The sequence below is a fragment of the Panthera uncia genome, chromosome D2, assembly GCF_023721935.1.
Source record: "Panthera uncia isolate 11264 chromosome D2, Puncia_PCG_1.0, whole genome shotgun sequence".
Lineage (NCBI taxonomy): Eukaryota > Metazoa > Chordata > Mammalia > Carnivora > Felidae > Panthera > Panthera uncia.
The window spans coordinates 77,064,725-77,087,789 of NC_064818.1; the positions used below are offsets into that span (position 1 = coordinate 77,064,725).

The window sequence follows — 23,065 nt, forward strand, 5'->3', positions numbered from 1 at the left end:
AAGGAAGGAATAGGGAGGAAAGGAAGGAAAGGAGGGAGAAAGAAAGAAAGAAAGAAAGAGGAAAGGAAGGAAGGAAGGAATAGGGAGGAAAGGAAGGAAAGGAGGGAGGGAGGGAGGGAGGGAGGGAGGGAGAAAGAAAGAAAGAAAGAAAGAGGAAAGGAAGGAAGGAAGGAATAGGGAGGAAAGGAAGGAAAGGAGGGAGGGAGGGAGGGAGGGAGAAAGAAAGAAAGAAAAAGAAAGAAAGAAAGAAAGAAAGAAAGAAAGAAAGAAAAGGAAGGAATAGGGAGGGAGGGAAGGAAGGAAAAGGGAGGGAAGGAAGGAAGGAAACGAAATAGAACATCTGAACTGAGTCTTCCTAATTTACTAAGACCCTTTCAATATGAACCCCATGGCTTTTTCTATAGCTATTACACAAATATGTACTCAGATGAGAAAAAAAGTCTAAATGGGATTTAAAAGATAGGCCAGCCCATCGTTCCCATCTGAGCACTTTTCAGCCCGAATTCTGGGGCAGCCTTACTTCTAATGGGCATCAGTGATGTGAAACTCACAGTCCAGCTACAGCACAGGAACAACGTGGCCAAGGGGTCCGCAAGTAGAACCCTATCATCACTGCGCTGGCTAACATCGGTCTCGTACCAGGACCGAACCACATGTGTGCACTCGCACCCCCTCCTCAAACAATCCTGAAAAGCTCTGAGGGCAAATGTCACAATACTCGCCTCTCGTGGCCTCCTCAAAGCACCACGATCTCAAACGAAGGTGAACGGAAACACCCATCAGTCCATGCTCTCCAGAAACCCAACCGGCACCTCGGGTCTGAGGGCATATGGGGCGTTTGTGCCAAGGACCTGGAGGTGCTGCCACGTTCTGCCTTCCAGAACCCCCAGGGAACGGCTAAATCTTGCAAGTGCGTGTTACCTGGGCTTCGGCCGGCCTTGCTGAAGTCACAGGGTGTGAATGTCTGAAGCTCTCGTTTCCCAGAGGTGCTAGCCAACCAGGGGGCCACCGCCCCACGAAACGTAATGAGCTCCCCTATAATGGGCCTCTCAGGACACAGTCCCCCTACTTCTTCACCCAAGGCAGGTATCCTGTCTAGACCGAGACCTGGAGCACGTCAATACCTACAATACTGCCACGTAGCTTCCTTCAGGAAACCGTAACATTTAGTTGGTACCGGGCTCCTCTCTTCTCGTAAACAGCCCACGAGACTGGCATTGATTTCATTTCCTCTTTTTTTTTTTTTTTATGTTTATTCATTTTTGAGAGACATCAGAGCAGAGCAAGAGCAGGGAGGGACAGAGAGAGAGAGAGGGAGACACAGAATCCCAAGCAGGTTCCAGGCTCTGAGCTGTCAGCACAGAGCCCGACGCGGGGCTCAAACTCACGAACTGTGAGATCGTGACCTGAGCCGAAGTCGGACACTCTACCGACTGAGCCACCCAGGCGCCCCTGATTTCATTTCTCAACATTCACCTTCACTGTGCCTCTACTACCTGGCCCGGGGGACGGGAATGTAAAGGGGGAAGACATGTGCAGCCCGGCCCTCTTGGTGCTCAGAACGGGCAGACGGGCTGAAGTCCACACACGCGGCTCGCGTTCTGGTCCTGGCATCTCCAAGTCAACCACCGCACAAAGTGCTGGTGAGGGCCTCGTGCTCTAAAGTCCCCCTGCCGGGTGGGAATCCCAACTCCGCCATTTGCACCCTGTATACACCCCAGCAATGCGCCTAAAAGCCCCGTGCCTCAGTTTCCCCATCTGCTACAACGGGGGCAATGATCCTTTCTCCCTGAGGGTGCCGATGGTGATGACAAGAGGCCCTGGCACGCCGTGTGGGCTCGATAAATGTTACCTCACATAAGGGAGCCCTCAACAAATGTCATCAGTACAAAGCAAGGACTGCTTGGCACATTACAGAAATACGGGTGCTTTACGAATCGCTTCACACTTTGTGAAATTATGAGCAATTACAACACTATTCTGGGCACTTGCGGTCACACTTTCTACACCGTCAAACATCCCAAATAGGGTTAGAAAATCTGAAGAAAGAGGAGACTCAGAGTCTGAGTCCTCAAAAGGAATCCACGTTGCCACTGCCCCCCCCCCCCAGGGGTTTTTGGCAATTTCTGCGACTATTTTTGGCTGTCACCACTGGGAGAAAGTGGGAGCTACTGGTGACTAATGGACAGAGGCCAGGGATGCCGCTGACCACCCTGCAGTGCGCAAGACAGCCCCCGCCACAAAGAAGCGCCTCGACCCAAATGTCACTGGTGCCAAGACAGGGGACACCCGGTCGTGGGCTGAGCAGACAAGAACAGAGCTGCTACGGAACCTGGGATTTCCACCCCGAGAGAATCACGGAAATTTGGGGGAGCTCTCCCTGCGCTATCCGACCAAAGCCTACTTGGTGGATAGTTGGCATTCGATTTTAGGCTCCTGGCTTCGCCAGCCTGGATATTCTGCCTCTGCTGCCGATCTCAGTTCCTCCTGAGCACACCGGACAGTCCGCTAAATGCAGTAACGGTGTCAGGGGACCGGAGGGCCCTTTCTGACTCGCTGACTCATACGGAAGTGACAGCCCCCTCTGCAAAGTCGATGACAAATTTATGAAGCAAGCTCCTGGCAGAATTCAGCGAGAGAGAAGGTGCCAGCCCGAGAAGCGTCACCAAAACACAGCACAGCGCAACCTGGGATATCAGCATGAGGTCAGAGAAACCAACAGAAGGCTACATTCGTCCTTTTCTGTTTAAAAACGCAGGAAAGGGATGTCCGGGGGGCTCAGTCGGTTGAGCGTCTGACTTCAGCCCAGGTCATGATCTCGTGCTCATGGGTTCAAGCCCCATGTCGGGCTCTGTGCTGACAGCTCGGAGCCTGGAGCCTGGATTCCGTGTCTCCCTCTCTCTCTGCCCCTCCCCCCACTTGTCTTCTGCCTCTCTTTGTCTCTCAAAAAATAAAATAAAATGTTAAAAAAAATTGTTTTAGATAAAAATGCAGGCAATCCCTCATAAATTTTGGAGGCATTTCTATCAGAAGTTGTTGAAATAAAAAGTGGGTTTCCTTAACGTATAAGCTAGTCTTGAAAACACCATTAAGATGGAATGATAATTTGTACTACAGGGCCAAATAAGTTAAGAACTAATGTAATTTTCTCTAGGCAATTAGGTCATACACGTCATTTATTTACCTTAAAAAAAAAAACCACCAATGCATCTAATAGACTAAGTTTTGCTTACGATGAATATCAACATTATTAAATCCATATCAAAGAGAAAACCTGATATCACCCATTTAAGATCAAACGGGAATTTTCTGTTTCAAGATGATAGAAATGTGGATTTTATTGTGTTCTTTTCTCAAAAGTTCCCCCAAGGAAAACAAGATAAAGAAAGACAAGCTTGATCTCTGACAAAATGAGAAGACATTTATAATCTCCTAATTACCACATATGAAGACGGAAATCAGATGTAAGAATCCTGAAATGACTTAGCAAGACAGGGAGATGCGAGCTTACAAGGGGAACACCCGTGAGAACCAAGCCACCCAGGACTTTAAAAGCTCAGAATCTAGACTCCTAAGTAGCTCGGAAGGTGGGGCAGGGCTGAAAATGAAGAACTGATTCAAAATATGTATTAAAAAAATAGATTCCCACATCCCCATTCCCATCCCATAGAAGATGTGAAATTTTTCTTTAAAAAAAGAAAAATAACCAACAACAATCCCAGAGGCTCTGAATTTGGAGATTCCAGACACAGAGGATGGCAGGTGTGATGTGATAAAAACAGAGAACTCAGTGGCTATCAGCAGACTGAAGAGTGAGACGCCCCAGCTCCCCTCCCGCCTCGGCTCTAGGACACAAGGCAGCCAGGCTTAGAGCAAACAGAAGTTAAATAAACTAAAAATATAATGGAGCACAGAAGAAAATCCCAAAGAAATTGTAATGAATATCCCTTGAAACAGAAGATCTTGCTTGCATAAAACAAAAGAGGGATATTCTTAGAGTGGAAAAAGCATCGTCCTAGGTCAAGCGCTCGCAACGTGAAAATTCCAGTAACAATGGGCAATAAGAGAAACTAAAAAGAGCAGAGAAAGAAATTACAAATACTCTAAGTTAATAATGTCCCAGATCTGTAAGCTTTAAGTCTCCAAAACACTAAGAATCTAGTATAATGAAGAAGCCCCGCACCAAGGCATATCTTGGTAAAACCTCAAAATATCGCAAATGAAAAGAAGATCCAAAAAGCATCCCAAGAGGAAACAAAAAAGGAAAATATATAAAACAAAGCCAAAGGAATCAGAAAGGTACCAGAATTCTCAGTAGCAACATCTGAAATTCGAAGAATGGGGGGGGGGGAATGAAGACGTCAAAATTCCAGAGAAACAGATTTTTCACCCTAGAATTTTACATTCGGCCAAACTATCACTCACTGGTGATGGTAAAATAAAGACATTTCCAGATTCACACATCCTCAAGAAATTCTCATGTACCAATTGCATAAAGCTGTAAGATGAATGTGCTCCACAACGATGAAGCAGAAAACCAAAAAGAGGATACAAGATCCAGAAATCAAGGATGCTAACACAGGAGAGCATTCTCAGAATGATGGAGAAGGCAGTCCCAGGAGAGCTGCTGTATAAAGACTGGAAAGAAACCCATTCAGAACACAGCAGGTCAGGGCACCTGGGTGGTTCGGTCGGTTAAGCGTCCGACTTCGGCTCAGGTCATGATCTTGTGGCTGGTGAGTTCGAGCCCCACATCGGGCTCTGTGCTGACAGCTCAGAACCTGGAACCTGCTTCAGGTTCTGTGTCTCCCTCTCTCTCTGCTCCTTCCCTGTTCATACTCGGTCTCTCTCTCAAAAACAAATAAACATTAAAAAAAAAAGAACACAGTAAGTCAAGGCTTCTGGAGGAAATGTCTTACAGAAATACAAAAAACAGCTATGAGACTAAAAAATCATTGAACAAGGCTTGACCTTATAGAAAATTGTATCAAAGGATATTTTATAGACCCAGACCTATTGCAGGGCATGGGAGATGTTTTAAAAAATAAAAGCAGATCTAGGAAAAACAAAAGGTTGTCAAGAAATGATACAAAGCGCATTATCTCCTGGCTCAAAACTACCCTACTTCTTGGCTCGGTAGTAAGCACTATTTACACAGTCGTAATCAAAACCTTGAATGTAGGTTTACCCAAAATTTGAGATCTAATTTTACTGAAAGGATTAGAGAGGTTAAGGTAAAGGGATAATAAAAACGAGCTGAAATTTTCATTTTCCATAATATGAATTCAGACTATACATGTACAAACCAGTACATATCAATTTGTGTGTAATATTTAGAAATAAAGACTTAAATTCCCAAAGAAAACAATGAAAAGGAGTTTGGAGGAGTTGCCTTGTTCACAGCGTGGGACGCATTAGGAGGTGGGTGGGGGTGGGTGCACTGGCAAGGCACCTTCCTTTTGGTTTTCTTTTTTCTAGTTTTATTGAAGAGTAATTGACAAATATAATTGTATATATTTAATATATTTATATTTAATATATTACATAAATATATCAGACATAAATATCTTCTATATTTAAAGGGTACAATGTACTGGGGTGCCTGGGTGGCTCAGTGGGTTGAGCATCCAACTCTTGATCTCATGGTCATGGGATCTAGCACTGAGTTGGGCTCCATGGAGCCTGCTTGGGATTTTCTGTCTCTCTCTCTCTCTCTCCACCCCTCTCCCCCACTCATGCACTCTCTCTCTCTGTCTCTCTCTCTCTCTAAAATAAAAAAAATAATAATAATGATAAAGTGTAGGGGCGCCTGGGTGGCTCAGTCAGTTAAGTGTCCGACTTCAGCTCTGGTCATGATCTCACACTTCGTGAGTCAGAGCCCCGCGTCGAGCTCTGTGCTGACAGCTCAGAGCCTGGAGCCCGCTTCGGATTCTGTGTCTCCTCCTCTCCCTGCCCCTCACCTGCTCATGCTCTGTCTCTCTCTGTCTCTCGATAATAAATAAACGTTAATAAAAAAATTTTTTTAAAGCAAAGGGAAAGGCATACACGAATATAGAGGGTGACTGGTGCAAAGCCTGCTTTGTTGACCCTTTCGCTTTCCAGGTGTCTACGGAACTCCTACTACATGCTAGGCATTATGAAAAGCACCCTGCCCTATGGTATATATAGAAAACGGTGGATCTCAAAATTACTATGCTGTTCTGAAGTCACTGATCTGCACTGTAATTCATAATCATGGGCTGCCTCTCTACAGAGACATCTGGAAGCAAATTAAAAAGTTATATCCAAGTGAATCTAACTATTGTAGCAATTCCAGGATAATTGACTTACAGCTGCCACTGTGCAGACATACCAGGACTATTTGGACAAAAATAGAATAATGTGATAGTTATTTTAAAATATCTCTCAGAAGAGCCAAAGCATAAGAGACTCTTAAAAACTGAGAACACACTGAGGGTTGATGGGGGAGGGGGGGGTGGGAGGGAGGGAAGGTGATGGGCATTGAAGAGGGCATCTTTCGGGATGAGCACTGGGTGTTGTATGGGAACCAATCGGACAATAAATTTCATATATTAAAAAAAAATAAAAAATAAAAAATAAATATCTCTCAGAGGAATCTTGGAAGCAGTGGCTGCAACTTTACACATTACAATAAGTTACCACTACTGGAGGGGAGGTGTTACCTAAAAATGTTAGATATGACATCTGATTAATATAGTTCACGACAGTCTCCCATGTCAGGGTCATCATCTAGTCTGAACATCTCCTTCGGTAAACCTCTGTGATAGACCTTTGATAAACCCACAGAACTGCCCAGGTACAAATCGGCTTATCCTTTTGCAAATCAGCAGAGCATCTTGCCCCAGTTCAGACCTTAATAATCAGTAAAACTGGCTAAAAAGAAAGATTCATTGTTTTTGAAGCTATTTTTAAAACCCAAAACCTGGGGCGCCTGGGTGGCTCAGTCAGTTGAGCAGCAGACTCTTGATTTTAACTCAGGTCATGATCTCACTCATGGTCACGTTATCGAGCTCCGAGTAGGGCTCCGTGCTGAGCGTGGAGACTGCTTGGAATTCTCTCACTCCCTCTCTCTTTCTGCCCCTCCCCTGTTTGCACAGGGGCGCGCTCTCTCTCTCCCTCTCTCTCTCTCTCAAAATAAATAGGGGTGTCTGGGTGGCTCAGTCAGTTGAGCATCCAACTTCAGCTCAGGTCATGATCTCATCGTTCGTGGGTTTGAGCCCTGCATCAGGCTTTCTGCTGTCAGCAGGGAGCCCACTTTGTATCCTGTGTCCCCCATCTCTCTGCTCCTCCCCTGCATGTGCTCTGTGTCTCTTTCACTCTCTCAAAAATTAACATTAAAAAAATCTTTCATCAAAAAAGAAACTTTAATAAATAAATGACAATACATAAAACCCCAAAACCATGTCTTAAGTAGTTCCCTGCACCGGCCAAGGAAAACAATAACTGTCTAGTGTTTGAAATTAAAAACATTTTGAAATAAAATCTACTAACTACATGGTGAGTCGTGTATTAATTGTTAAAAAAGAAAAAAAAAGGAAAGATAGGGAAAGGAGTATACTAATTGAAAAAGATAGTACAGGATTTCCACACCCACATTCTAATTCAATTCTACTAAAACCTGGGAAACATTCTGGTCACTATAATCGCCCATCAATGGAATAACTAGTTTTAATTCTCAAACAAGGATTTACATCTCCTCTGAAAATTTTCTTTTCTTATGGAAACGACGTGATTCTTATTCTCTTTTTCTCTTTCTGTTTGGGAGTTGTGTCTGCTGTGGTTTCAAGTTTTTATTTAAATTCCAGTTAATTAACATGCAGTGTAATAATATTAGTTTCAGGAGTAGAATTTAGTGATTCGACAATTCTGCATTAACACCGGGGGCTCAGCGCGACAAGCGCCCTCCTAATGCCCATCGCCCATTTAGCCCATCCCCCACCCCCCTCCCTCCATCAACCCACAGTTTGTTCTCTGTAGTTAAGAGTCTGTTTTCTGGTTTGCATTTCTTCCCTCCCCAACCCCCCCGACCCTTCATCTGTTTTGTTTCTTATCCTCTGAACATTTTAAAGGTGTGTCTTTTGTTTTGGTGGCTAATTTAACGACTACATAACTTATATAGCATACCTTTATGAAACACCCTTAATTGCGTATTTTCTTAAAAAGCACCTGTTGACTCCTTACTCTAAGCGGTGATGAAACCATTTCCACCTCCTGCTACCTTCCCTTTCTTCTCCTTCATCATCTGATTTCATTCATCATATCAACATTCACTCTTAAAAGTTTAAATCAAATATACCTCCTTTCCTTTCTATGACCTACCAGATTTTAATTTTTTTAATGCTTATTTTTCAGAGAGAGACAGAGCACCAGCAGGGGAGGGGCAGGGAGAGAGGGAGATACAGAATCTGAAGCAGGCTCCAGGCTCCGAGCTGTCAGCATAGAGCCTGACGCGGAACTCAAACGCATGGGCCACAAGATCATGACCTGAGCCAAAGCTGGACGCTTAACCGACTGAGCCACTCAGCTGCCCGATTTACCACGTTTTACTAAAGTTTTCATTGAATTTTACAAAATGTACCTATTTATGGGGATGGATATTAACCAGACTTATTGTGGTGATCAACTCACAACATATACAAATATCGAACCATTACGTTGTACTCCTGAAACTAATATAATGTTGTATGTCAGCTGTACCTCAATGAAAAAAAAAATGTTTTAATTGCTCCCCTAAAGAATCTTATGTTTATCTATGTAAAAATATTAAAATCATTTTAAGGGGCGCCTGGGTGGCTCAGTCAGTGGAGCGTCCAACTTCGGCTCAGGCCGTGATCTCATGGGTTTGGGCCCCGTGTCGGGCTCTGTGCTGACAGCTCAGAGCCGGGAACCTGCTTCGGATTCTGTCTCCCTCTCTCTCTGCCCCCTCCCCACCCCCCCCACAAAAAAAATAAACATTAAAAAAATTTTGATAAAAAAGATTAAAATCATTTTTAGTAACTAAATAATAGTCCTATACAGGCATACCTTGTTTCATTGTGCTTCCCTTTTTGTACTCCACAGATAATTGTGTTTTTTCCCAAATGGAAGGTTTGTGGCAACCCCGCATCAAGCAAATCTGTTGGTGGCATGTTTCCAGCAGCATTTGCCCATTTCACGTCTCTGTGTCACATTTCAGTAATTCTCGCAATAGTTCAAACTTCCGTATTACTGTCACATTTGTTACGGTGACCTGTGATCAGTGATTGTGACTAAAAGCTCAGATGAAGGTTAGCATTCCTTAGTAATAAGGTGTCGTTCAAATAAGTGTTTTTTTAGAGATAATGCTATTGCACACTTAATAGACTATAGTGTAAACGTAACTTTTATATGCAGTGGGAAGCCAAAACATCATGTGACTCACTCTATCACAATACCTCCAAGGTGTGCCTGTACTGGAATTAACATTATGAAGAACCAAAGAAAAGGTAATTCTGAAATACGATGCGGAAGCAGGAGAACAGGTACACGATTCCGTTGTTGTTTATTTCAAGGTTCAATAAAAGCTGAAATTAAGATTTTTACCATTAAAATATACACAAAAAAGTGCACAAGCCCTAAGTGTGAAGTTCCATAAGTTTTACCGCACACTCACCCATGTGTCCACACCCAGCTCAAGATCTAGAACACGGCCAGCGTGCCTCCCTTTTGCCGCCTCCAGTATATTACCTTCCGCCCCCCCAAAGCAACCTCTGTTCGGACTTCCATTTCCCTAGACTGGTTTTCCTGTATATAAATTTCATACAGGGTGCCTGGGGGGCTCAGTCAGTGAAGCATCTGACTCTTATTTTCAGCTCAGGTCATGATCTCACAGTTCGTGAGTTCAAGCCCCGCATCAGGCTCTGAGCTGACAGCCCTACTTGGGATTCTCTCTCTCTCTCTCTCTCTCTCTCTCTCTCTCTCTGCATGTACATGCATACATGTACACATTCTGCCTGTCTCTGTCTCTCTCTCTTAAAATAAATAAAGTTAAAAAAATAAAAAAAAAATAAATTTTATACAGATGAAACTCACCATAACTACTCTCTCTTGTGTCTGGCTTCTTTTGCTCCATATGATATCTGTGAGATTAATTCACGTTATTGCAAATAGCAATAACTTACTCTTTTTCACTGTTGCATAGTCTTCCATTGTGCACGCATAGAATGACTTATTCATTATACGTTGATGGACACGGGGGTTGTTATCATGAATAATGATGCTCTGAACCCACCTGCACCTGTCTTACCAAGTGCATACGAATGCATGTCTATTAGGCATAAGACTGAATTTCTTAGGTGAACAGGTAGGAGAATGCTGAGCTTTAGTAGATACCCCAAAAAGATTTCCGAAGCTCTGCTGTTTTACATTTTCAGCACTGTGTAAAATTGTCTATTGTTCCACATCTTTGCCCATACTTGATACTGTCCCTTTTCTTTAAAGCCATTCTGGTGCCCATGTGTCATATCTCATTGTGGTTTTAATTTGTATTTACTCAGGGACTAATTTGTATTTACTCAGGCCTCTTCTTCTGTTCACCGGCCGTGACGTTGCTCTGTAACTATAGCTCAGCTCCAGCCACACGGTCTTTGCTTTAGCCTCTCAAATAGGTCACGTTCCCTATAACCACAGGGCCTTTGTACACACCATTCCCTTCAACCTGGAACGCTCTTCTTCCCCTTCTGCCCACCCTGTGTCTGATAACCTCTCCACTGTTCATCCTGCTTCAAATCTCAGCCCAGGTACCCGTCCCCAGGAAAGTCTCCTCCATCCGCAGTCTGAGACAGGTTTACCAAGCATAGGGAACCACGGTGGTATGGGTTACATGACGTCCTCCAAAAAGATATGTGCAAGTCCTAGCCCCTGAAAGTTCAGCGTGTGACCTGATTCGGGAATAGGGTCGTTGCAGATGAAATGAGTTAAGTGAATCTGAGGTCAGGCTGGAGTCAGGTGGGCTCTAAAGCCGATGACCGGTGTCCTTACAAGAAGGGGAAATCTGGACACAGAGGCAGACACCCACAGAGGGAAGAAGGTGTAGGGGCACACGGGAGGCCACCGTGTGACCCTGGGGGCGGAAACTCAAGTGGTACAGCTGTAAGCTCAGGAACACCACGGGATGCCCGGGCTACCAGAAGCCGGGGAGGCAAAGAAGGAGTCTTGCCTGGTCCCCAGGGGCTCTGGAGGGAGAACAGGCCTGCTAACCCCTCGACTGCAGACTTGCAGCCTCCAGAACTGGAGAGAATAGATCCCCGTTGCGGGAAACCACCCAGTCTGTGCTGTTTTTACCGTCGCCCAAGGAAGCTAATACACGGTGCTTCCTTGCGAGTCCTCATCAAAGGCTATTTTGGGGCTTCCACTGGTGATAGATCTTTTTAATGGCTTCGTTTCCCCATCAGATGATCGGAGTTATAGGCCAAAACACACTGGCGGCATCCCTGTCTCCTCTTGGTCTCTCTCACACCCCTCATCCAGGCGCCTTCCACCCTCATCCGAAATCCTGCTTTCAAACTGTCCAAAATACCACCGCTTCTCACCGCCTCCACTACTCCTGTCACAGTCCAGCCAGTGCCATCTCTTGTCTGGGGAGCTGGAGTCACACCCCAACAGGCCTCCCGCTTCCACACTGCTCCCCGAAGTCAACGCACAACTGGGTCATTCCTTTGCAGAAATCACAGCATGTCATTCCTGCGCCCAAAAAACCTGCCACGGCTCTCCCGGTTGACTTAAGAACGAAAGCCAAAGCCAAAGTCCTCCCAGTGTTATTTCTGGGCCTGCACCTCCTCCCCTGCATGGTCCCTCTGCTCCGGCCACACCAGCCTTCTGCTGCTCCTTGGTGGTTGTGCACGCAGTCACCGCGGGACATTTGCACAAGCCATCCCCATCGCCCGGAATGCCGCTCCCACAGCTACCTGAGTCCCTGATGATCTCCTCCAAGCCCACTCGGTCCAAACACCCCCACCTCAATGAAGCCAATCTTGCTCACCTTTAACTATAGCCCGCCCCCTCCCCAGAGCCTCCCTCCTGACCCCCGCTGCCAGCTATGTTTGTTTGGTTTTTCTTCTCTCTCCATAGCACTCACCAGCTTCGGACATATTAGAAAAGTTGTATTTTATTACATTTCTTGCTTTTCTGTGCCTCCCCCACTAGAATAGAAGCTTTCAAAAAAATTCTTTTAATGTTTATTTTTTTTAAATTGTTTTTAATGTTTATTTATTTTTGATAGAGAGACAGACTGTGAGAGGGAGGAGGGGCAGAGAGGCAGGAAGACACAGAATCCGAAGCAGGCTCCAGGCTCTGAGCTGTCAGCACAGAGCCCGACGCGGGGCTCGAACCCACAGACCGTGAGATCATGACCTGAGCCGAAGTCGGACGCCCAACTGACCGAGCCACCCAGGCGCCCCATAGAATAGAAGCTTTCAGACGGCAAGGATCTTTGTCTGTTTGGCCCCTGAAGTATCCCAAGCACCGAGACAAGCACATAGCAGATCCTCCCTGAATGTCTGCTGAAATATCAGGACTATTTCTAGTCTCACTCATCACTGCTACCCCAGGACTGGAAGTGGGTTTGTGTTAAGGAAACCGATCAATCGATCGATCGATAAAAGGGGCCCCAAGGTCTTCTCTTCTCCTCTCCCTGTCTCTCTCCTCCATCCCCTCCTCACACAGGCTTCTCCATCTAGTGTGGTCTGTTGTGCCCACGGAAGCCCTATGCAAAGTGACCAGCACACGTCCAAGAGACAGCCTGGCTGGGCTGCCCGTGGCGAAGCAGACAGCCCAGACGGCTGAATGGATGCGAGGCGCGTATCTGTGACTGCTGACCAGAGCCCGTCAGGTTTCTCTGGGCCCTGCCAGGATGGGGCTGGAAGGTACTGGGGGACGCTCAAGCCAGCGGGCAGGGAGGTGAGTCACGAGACGGGATGCCTGCCAAGGCCAGAAGCTAGGGAACATACTGAACCTTCTCGTGGGTACCGGAGATACCAAAGGGCTAAAATGCAGCCAGAAACCTTGAATTTGAGTCTCAGCTCGGCACTTACTAGCTGTGGGGTCGGGGGCAGGTCGTTCGACCTCTGACTTCAATTTCCGTATCTCTGAAACAGAGTTTCCCTTCGGCTATATGGAAGAGGAAATGAAGTATTAATTTAATGAGATTTAATGAAACACTAAAGAAAATTCACATAGCGAGTGGAATAGAATCCACACCTGAACCAGAAAGCCCTGTGGTTTCTTAATAACCTGTGGTTCAGGGGCGCCTGGGGGGTGCAGCTGGTTGACCGTCCCACTCTGACTCAGGTCACGATCTCACGGTTTGTGGGTTCGAGCCCCGCATCGGGCTCACTGCTGTCAGGGCAGAGCCTGCTTTGGATCCTCTGTCCCCTTCTCTCTCTGCCCCTCCCCTGCTCTCACTCTCTCTCTCAAAAGTAAACATTTTTTTTAGAAATCTGACCTGCTTAAAAAAAAAAAAATCTGTGGTTCACAGGCCAGGGAGCTTTTGCTACCTTGGGGCCCCTTCCTTTTGTCTTACTGTTTGCCCTTCTGCTCGTGTGTTCATGACGCAAGCTGCCGGACAATATAGACAGCAATGCATTATCATCATTGTGATAAATTCTCCTTGTCAATTTTCCAAGAGACTCGTGATTTAGAATATTTGGTCCTGTTATTCCCATAAAAATCCAAACATCCAAAATTCCAGCATTTTGGCATCCAAACACTGTCTCCCAGACTGTTTCTTAAAACCAGATACAGAACAAAATCCCTTTATCGGAGCAAGCAGGACATTCCTTGGTTTGGAAGCCATACCCCGACTGTGATTATTTTTGCCTCCGCAGCAACCAGCACGTTTACAGCCCCCCGTAAGGACCTGCAGAGTTACACAGCCAGGTTTGGTGCAGCCAGAAACAGACCGGAGGCTGAGCACCCAGAGAATCGGGATGGTCTGATGGAACAGACAGGCTGTGGTCAGAGGACGCTGGGAGCAGGTAACGCCATCGGTGAGGCAGGAGTGGGGCACGCAGACAGGGATGCCTGAGAAAATAGTGCTGCCCCAGGCGGCCCCCACATTTGCACGAGGCGGGGCACCAGGAGTGCCAAAGGAGACAGGGAGACGAAAGATGGGGTGTGCCCACACAGGCCAACTTTGACACCCGGATAAAACCTGGCTCCGCGTTCTGTGACCGACTTCGTGTCTTCCTGCCGGGGGCGTCCCGAGCCACAGGGCTCGGTCTTCTTCACGGCTGACACCTCATTTCAGGTAAAAAGATCATCAGGACGTCGGAAGTGGACTCTCATGTGAGCATCCAGGTGCTCCAGAGACTCCTTTACTGGAATCACTAACAAGAGGAATTCCGGCTGATGGCAGCAGTGCTAAGAAAAGGCTCAGACAGATGCTCTCGTTACAACCAGACGTTTCCTCGTGAAAGCGGTACGAGAGGTGAACTCCTCTCAGGGGTCAAACTCTGGATCATACCCAGCACATGCGAGACGAGACCTGGGCCACAGAATGTCACATGACTGCGAACAGGCGCCACAAAGACACCTGGCGATGTTAAGGCGGTGTGCCGGGTTTTTTCCTGTGACCTCAAAATGTCAACCCTTTCTTCCAGGGTCGGATCTGAGCACCAACCGTCTTGTGTTCCCAGTTCTAGGCAGGAATTGCGGTGATATCCTGGGTTCCAGCCACGCTCTGGGGATTTCATTTCTTCTGATCACATGTCAGGCTCCTACTTACCATAGTTTTAGAGTCTTAAGAATGAAACTGAAACCCAGCCCTTTGAAGCGGCTCAAGTGCTGCTGTAATTTGCTCGAGGAATTACAGCAAAGAAAGCATCTGGGGGGGTGGGGGTGGCGCCTGGGTGGCTCAGTCGGTTAGGTGTCCGACTTCAGCTCAGGTCATGATCTCGTGGTTCGTGAGTTCGAGCCCCGCCTTAGGTGTCCGACTTCGGCTCAGGTCATGACCTCACGGTTCGTGGGTTCGAGCCCCGCGTCAGACTGTGCTGGCAGCTCGGAGCCTGCTTCAGATTCTGTGTCTTCCAATCTCTCTCTGTCCCTCCCCTGTTCACATTCTGTCTCTCCCTCGAAAGGAAGGCAGGCAGGAAGGCAGGCAGGCAGGCAAGCGTCTGATGTAACAATGGTGGGGGGGGGGGGCTGTAAATCACTCAGGGAATAGTGAGGTCTCAGACCCCACCTTGCTTTGAGGAGCCATGGAAAATCTCTTGGGTTCCTCAGAGGATTCTGCAGGGACAGGGCAGGTGATGAGCTGCCATTCCATGACCCACCTGAGTACGAAGCCGCCTCCTAAGACCAACTAGAGGCCAACGACGATCCAAAAGTGATTTTAGAGCTCACTGCCGAAACGTTCTCTTGAGACCTGGAGTGTTACTTTCTGCCTGTGGCTGTTCCTGGAGCAGAAGAATAGGTGATTGTCTCCAAGTGAGATCACGTCCTCCGAGGGGGTCAGTGCTGGAGAATCTTGGGCTGGAAGAAGACCGACTGGTGAGAGGACAAATCTGGGCCATCCTGCTGAACGGGGTCTCTTTGAATTCTTGGAAGGTCTATCCTTGCCTCAATATGAAGAGCTGTGCATTTGGGGGCTTCTTCCTAAGTCTGGACTATTAAATCAACATTAGCAAAATGCCACTTGCGGGGGAAAAAAAAAGAGGTTTTAAGTGGAGTCATCGGTGGTTTTACTCTTCCAAAGTCTTCTGCTTAAAGTGAGGACCAGGAGTGCCATAGACTGTGTGCGTCTCCTGAAAGTTCGTCTGTTGGAAAGAGCCCTTAAAGTGATTGGTGTTGGGAGGTGGGGTCTTAAGGAAGTGACGGGTTGTGAGGGTGGAGGCTTTGTGGGTGGGATTAGTGCCCTCCAGAGCCCCTAGCTTCGTCCGCCACACGAGCACGCAGAAGAAGGCGGCCACCTACGAACCGGGAAGAGAGTCCCCACCGAACACCCAGTCTGCCAGCATCTTGACCTTGGACTTCCCAGCCGCCAGAAATGTGAGAAATAAGTTTGCGTAGTTTACAAGCCCCCGGAGATACGATATTGTCACAGCAGCTCAAAAGGACGAAGACAAAGACAAGTGTTTCTGCTATCAGGCGGCAGGTGCCATTCGGCCAAAGCCCACGGTCTGCAAAATCTGCACTCTGGAAACTGAGGTCACAGGAAAAATAGAGTCCTAGCCAGACTATTCAAAACCTACATTGGGGCGCCTGGGTGGCTCAGTCGGTTGAGCGTCCAACTTCGGCTCAGGTCATGAGCCGTCGCTAGGAGCGAGTCTCCGATAGCAAAACAGCAGCAGACCGGCCAGCACCGCCCCCTCCAGGACTTCTTCACGGCAGCCACGGTACCCTCCCGCATCGTGGCGACCATCCAGAAACATCTGTGGGGCACACAGGGATGCGCGGACGCTGCTGACACCGCGGGGGAACGAATACCCAGGAAAGCAAGACTCCCATCACCGGCAAATCGTTGGGTGAGGGTGACAGACGACTAAATCAGCCTGAGATAATGGTCAGAAAGGAGAGGGGTGCTCGGCCTCACCATCATCCCAGACGCACCTAGAACACTGCCACTGCTGACTTGGGGGCAGTTCTGTGGAGCCGTTCCGGGCAATGACTCCAGGTTTACAGTAGCTTCGATTCACACACCGCCTCTCCCGGGGACGCTTAACCGAGTTACTCTCACGATGCATGCGTCTGTCTTCTATAAGGCAGAGGTAATAATAATAAAAATAGCACTTGTCTCCTGCCGAGGCCGAAAGGAAATACCGGGCAGAAAGCGCTCGGCACGGCGCCAACACCTGCCGGAGCCGATTCCGCTCGCCCTCTGCATTTGGGGACAGGCGGGACACGGGCATCTCTGCCCGCTCAGGCTACAGCACACAGTTCCTGGCACTCCGCGGGGTCAGCGGAGCGAGCGAATTCCGACGGGCGCGAATACGGCATCTGAAAACTGCCGAGGACGATTCTCTGTCTTCATTTTGTCCGATCCTCACATTCTGACGAGGGGGCAGTGCCGGTGGCCGGGCTCCATCTGCTGATGACATGACACCAAGCCTTGGACGAGGCAGCGTGTGGCCTGGAGCCACTCAGCCCGTCGGCAGGTGCACCGGGACGCCCGGCCAGCCCGCCAGCCCCGTGCGCTCTGGGGGGACCCCACCCACGCCTGCGGAGGCTGGGCCGGCAAAGGGCTGGGCAACCCCGTCCACATGCCGGACGACGGCGTTGAAACACTTCGGACCCCTGACACCTTGGTGTTTCTCGCACAAAATTCCCATCAGCTTGGCGTACCTGCAAAATACTCCTAAGTGAGACAAGGTGGTATTTTTAAACTGCGTTTCAGATCGTCCGTGTGGGAGGACGCATTTCAGAGCACCTGTGGCGATGACATCAGGCTTCGTGGGACACTGATTCTGGAAGGTTAAGAACCCCGAAAGGGGCTCCCACCGAGTCATCGTTTGCCCACGGAGGGTTGTGTCGAAGGCCCTCACACGTGCCGTAGGCAACGCTCTGCCTTCCGTGTTTAACACCACATAACCCACGGGGGTGGGGGCTCCGGCAGGCTCGGGGGCGGCTGGCCTGGGACTCCCTGTTAAAGCAGCAACTTCACATCCTAAGAGCAGGTGCAGAGATGTTCTAGCCGGAGGGCATTTGGGGAAATGATAGACCATTGAAGAAAACAATACCTCCCCCCAGGATAAACAGCACTGATTATGGTGGTTTTCAGCGACTGTCCTACTTCATGTTGACTGAAGTCAGGAGGATGGGTCTGTCCACACTTCCAGCCTGGGAAACCTGCCTTCTCCCTGGATGAAGGATGAGGTAGCCAGGAAAGATGACGAGGACACAGGACAGCCCAGCCAGCTGCTCCCTGCCTGATGAGCGTCCCCCCGGGGGACCTGCCGTGGAGCCCAGCAAAGGCAGGGCAGCGAACGCCCACCATCTCCCCTTCAGCCAGGCCTTCACCTGACACCCTCTGTATACGTCCTGTGTGCCGGGCGATGTTCTGGGCTGGGGGGAAGGGAGAGGAGGAGAGACCAAGCCCCTTCTAACCTGGGGCTTCTGCTCAAGGAGGGTCAGATATCACCCAGAAACAAGCCACCAACATTCAGGGAGGGGCAGCACCACACAGGATTAAGAGGGGCCAGCCACACAGGGCCAGCCAGGAGTTTCCAGGAGCACCTGGAAGCTACTAGAAGCTGCAAGCAGAGAAGTGAAATGATCCAGCAAATTTTAAAATTATAAATCACCTGATTTCATTGCTCAACAAATCCCATGACTCCCTCTTCTCTGCTGAGGCAACTGAGGCTCGGAGCCATGAGATAATGGTTCTGAGGGTCCCCAAATCTAGAAGTGTCAAGGCCAAGGTCTGAACTCTGCACGCCTAGGACCCCTGCACTATGACCCCCTCACGTTCCACCTGTCCACTGTGGTCGTAGAATCCCCAACTGGAACAACACTACTCACAGCCCCTACCCCCACCAATAAACTCAGGATTAATGGAGCCGTCCAATGTCTGAAAGCCTGTATAAATGGGAACACTTCCTCTTTAAAAAAGGGTGACTTCATTTACAGAGAGAGCATTCGGGCATTAGGTGACCACTCCTCTAATGATGAACGCAACAGCCCCACACCCATTTGAATCTGGCCCCGCTCGCCCTGACCTTATTTCTGAGGAAGCCTGGAGCCCGTTCAAGGTGCTGCAGGCACTCACATTATTCATGGTCACTCTTGTGAAACTTGGAGAAATCACCCTCTTGGAAAACACAGTGTCTCAGTTGTGCACATCCAAATGTTTCTTATCAGCTGTTATTAAAAAACAATAATCCTGGGCGCCTGGGTGGCTCAGTCGGTTAAGCGTCCAGCTCTCGATTTCGGCTCTGGTCATGATCTCGCAGTTCCTGAGCTCAAGTTCCCCTGTCCCACACTGACAACTCAGAGCCTGCTTGGGATTCTCTGTCTCCCTCGCTCTCTGCCTCTCCCCACTCACGATCTCTCTCTTTCTCAAAAATTAATACACATTTTAAAAAAAAAACACACTTATAAACCAACCTTTGGTTTTCATTAAAGTCAGGTCTGGAAATGTTCTACTGGAATTCTGGGACTGCCAAGCGGTGCCAGTTGAGGTTGAGTGGGCTGAAAGTCTGTGTGGTGTGGCAGAGTGTTGAGGGAGGAGGGAGGGGCAGACGGTCAGAGTCGGAGCTCTGCTCAGACACCCCAGAGCCCGGGTGCCCCTGGGAGGGACCTCGTCCGCTCTTGTCCGGTTCCCAGCACAGCAGCTGCCCGCAGTATGTTCACGGCGGCCCACGCGAGCAGATGTGGACGCTGGTACTCAGCAGCCGTTCCCCTTGAGGCCCCCCCCCCGGGGGGGGGGGGGGGGGGAGGGTGGGGTGGAGAGAGAACCACCCCCCGCCCAGGAGGCTAGATGAGATGATGCGTGCACAGAAAGGGTTTAGAAAACACACACAGTGATGGAGCAGCCGGGGGAAAGACAACTAGAATGCCGGAGACCCACACAGGACAGCGCACGACCAAATGCTGAGCTGGGTAGGGACAGAACAGCAGGAGCTGGAGGAAAAAGGCTGCGGGATGGGCCGGTGGAATAACGCCCCCTCCCCAACAGAGATGCCAACGCGCTGATCCTGGAGCCCGGGAACAGTCGGGGCCAGAGAGTAAAAGGAAATGAAGTCTGCAGGTACAATTAAGGTTGCTTGAGTTAGGGAGATGATCCTGGGTCATCCAGGAGGGTCCGATGTCCCTACAGGCCTCCTTAAAAGTGGAAGAGGGAAGCAGAAGAAGGGCCCGGAGGCTTAGAAGGAGAGGACCGCACGCAGGGGATGTAGGCACCTCTAGAAGCTGGAAAAGGAGAAGAACTGGGCTCTCCCCTCCAGCTCCAGCAGGAACGCGGCCCTGCCCACACCTTGCTCTAGCCCGATGGGGCTTCCGTCCTCCAGAACCGGAAGAGAAGGCGTTCGTGCGGCCTAAGTGGCTGCATTTATGAGAAGCTGTGAGGGCAGCACAAGGAAATGAACACCACGGATGCCACAGGCTGTACACTGACCGGCAGCGGGGAGGGCAAGGGCTCGCGGGCAGGGGAACCTGCCCGAGAAAAGGCAAGAAGTCAAGAACCGCGCAGGGTATAAAATCCGCGTGCAGGAGCCACCTTCCTGGAGTAGGACCTTGACAGCAATGAGCGACAAGGTTACACGACCCGTGAGCCTCAGAGAAGGAGGCCAGACACGACGTGCTGGGGCCCAGGTGAGCCACGAAGGGTCTGACCTGGGGGGAGCCGCAGAAAAGCCTGGAAGAGGTGTGGGCGGTGGTAAGAGTGGCAGGGGAAAGAGGACAAATGTCATTGGCTGCCCGCGTCCTCCGGAGTTCAGCGCCCTCCTCCTGCCTGGTCCAGACAGAGGGGAAGAGCTCAAGAGGTGCAGGGGGGGCCGACCTGGGTCCAGGCACCAGAAGCATCCTTCGTGCTAAGTGCTCTTTGTAGAAGACACGAACCCGGAATCTCAGGACCCTCCCCGTGAGACAGAGGATTGGAGGCAACCCCCTCCTGGTGGGAGAAGTGGAGCTAATGCATTTTTTTTTAAGTTTTTATTTATTTAGTTAGTTTGAGAGAGAGACAGAGAGAGACAGAGAGTCCCAAGCAGGCTCCAGGCTGTCAGTGCAGAGCCCACCTTGGGGCTCGATCTCACGAACAGTGAGATCATAACCTGAGCCAAAACCAAGAGGCAGATGCTTAACCGACTGAGCCACCCAGGTGCCCCGAAGCTCATGCATTTATAAATGCCAGGCATGGTATCGACCCACGGTTAACGAACCACTGCTGCGTCTATCGCCAGAGCAACGAGCCATGCGAGCAGAGCCCTTCCGGCCCCGCCGGTACCTGGATATTGAGTCTCCCTCGATGTGCCCCCAGCCCGTAGCGCTTCGAAGTGGATGCGTGAAGCTGGAAGTCTGTGATTTTTAAGGTTTCCAGACCAAGAGGTGGGCAACCTAGAAAGGATAATGCTTGTTAAAACAACGACTGATGTTCAAAGGCAAGTTTGTGGTTTCCCGAATCTGGCCTCCCGCTTTCCTGTCCCCCCCCCCCCCCGCCCCGCTGAAGCCCTGCCCATCGGGGAAGCCCACCCCCCTGCCTGTCCAGTGTCTCCGGACAGATGCTGTCGACTCGGCCGTCAACAGTGTCCCAACTGCCTTTCTTGTCGGCGCCTCCTTTCCGGCTGTTTGTGCTCTGATAGCCCTTCTCTCTGTTGCTGTCCATGCTACTGTCTGAGGCTGTTTCCAATTAAGGAACCTTCCACGATGTGACTCAGCCAGGGAGCCCTACGGGTTAGAAATTTCAGAGCGATCCCGGGGTTGAGCTCTGCAAATGAATCAGAACTTGTTGATTTTGCTTCAGCAACTCTGGCCTTTGCATTGTGCATGCTAATGAGCAAGGCAATATAAATAGAAAAAAAATCTACTGTTCCCTGTTCTTGGCAAAACTGATAGTGTCGAGAACAGCTACCAAACCCAGTTTGGTCCAAGCCGCCCCTGGGATAAGACGCTGGCACTTGGGCAGACCCTTGGCGATCCTCCCGGTCCAGACCATCGTCCCTGAGGGGAGGAGCTTTAACAGCAGTGCTGGGGCTGGATCCCAGGCCTCCCGACACCCCGACTTCTCTCCTCGCCTTGGGGCTACAAGTCTCCAAGATATAGGCTATCCGTATCCTCAAATCTGACCCTGGAGGAAGCAAACAAAAACTCGGGAGAAGTAAAATCTATTTCTACTGGTACGAGAAATCCCTAACGTCAGAGGCATGTTTAAAAAGCTGTGTGGGTCACCGCTGAGATGGGACCCCAGGGCACCTGAGGATGTGCGGGTGTCTGTGCACCCACGAAAAACACCTGCGGGGAGGAAGCCCCTCTGGCCTCAGGATGCTGGAGGGGGTCTGCGGGCAGCTGGATATGGGAATCTGCCTTGCGGCTGCTGCCAGAAAGATTTAGACCCTCCAGGCCCCAAGACGCATCTAGGCCTGCCCTTGAGTGCTCACAGAGAAAGCTGAGGCCCCGAGACTCAAGGTGAGCCATGCAAAGCATCTCTGCCGGCAGCAAAGCTGGATTTCAGATCCTGGCCTCCAGATTCTCAGCTCCAGGCTGTCAAACGCTGCCACACTGCTTCCCTGGCCCTGTCCACACCTGCCAGGTGGCTGCCTGGATCGGTACATACGCATCGGCCATCTGTGCTGGGGACGGAGGTACTGGTGCCCGGCACGGCGAGGAGCACCAGGAGGGGGGTAACGGTGACCCTGCCACGCACCGGACACCGCAGGAGGACCCAGGAGGCTCCAGGTGGCACCTTAAGTGATGGTGCTCCAGCCGGGTGCCGCCAGAGGGGGCGTGGCTCAAGTGGGGGCCGTGTGAGCAGAAACTACGCAGGGCACCGGGGGGGCAGAGGGCGCGTAGCCAGTGGGGACCACAGAATGAACGGGGAAGTCGTGCAGCAAGGGCAGGGGACAGAGCCAGCGGGGGTCCGTGCAGCAAGCGTCCCTGGCCACCCAAGGCTGACCTCACAGAGGGTCCTCTAGTTACCATAACCCTCTTCCCCCACTAGGGTTTGCCCTGGGCACGTTCCATGCCTGGAGGACCCACATGGGAGGCATTTCCTTGGGTCCAGGGTCAAACGCGTATTCTCCATCATGCCTATAGGAAACTGACCAAGTGTCTGATGACTGAGCAAAGATATTTCTTACACACACTCAGAAATCCCTGCTGCCTGCCTCCACCAGCCATGCCTAGTCGTGGAACCTGCTTATGCTAACGTGAAAGCAGCCACACCTGCCCCTCCACAGCTCAGGCCCTGGGCCCAGGATGCAAGACGGCAGGAGCCCGGACCCCCACGCCCCCCACCCTGTCCCGCTGTCCCGCTTCTCTCTCTGCTGCTCTCCTCTCTGGGCCATATTCCTCTAGCATCTCAGACCCCGGTGGTCCCTGGCCCAGATGCGGGGCAAGGACCGAAGATGAGATCACTTCTCGTCCCCTCTGGGAGGTTAGA

At 50.0% G+C, this 23,065-nt stretch overlaps 1 protein-coding gene across 2 annotated transcripts in view; it reads right to left on the minus strand.

Annotated features, from left to right (window-relative positions):
- CPXM2 (carboxypeptidase X, M14 family member 2) overlaps positions 1 to 23,065 on the minus strand; it is a 139,938-nt gene that overhangs the window by 85,119 nt on the left and 31,754 nt on the right. Inside the window, exon 1 of one of the 2 annotated variants that reach the window (XM_049646566.1) lies at positions 4,679 to 4,832. The exons of the other annotated variant lie outside the window; for it this stretch is intronic. The gene's annotated coding sequence lies outside the window, so the exon portion shown is untranslated. Of the gene's footprint in view, positions 1 to 4,678; positions 4,833 to 23,065 lie in introns of those variants that run through there. 2 annotated transcript variants of the gene reach the window in all.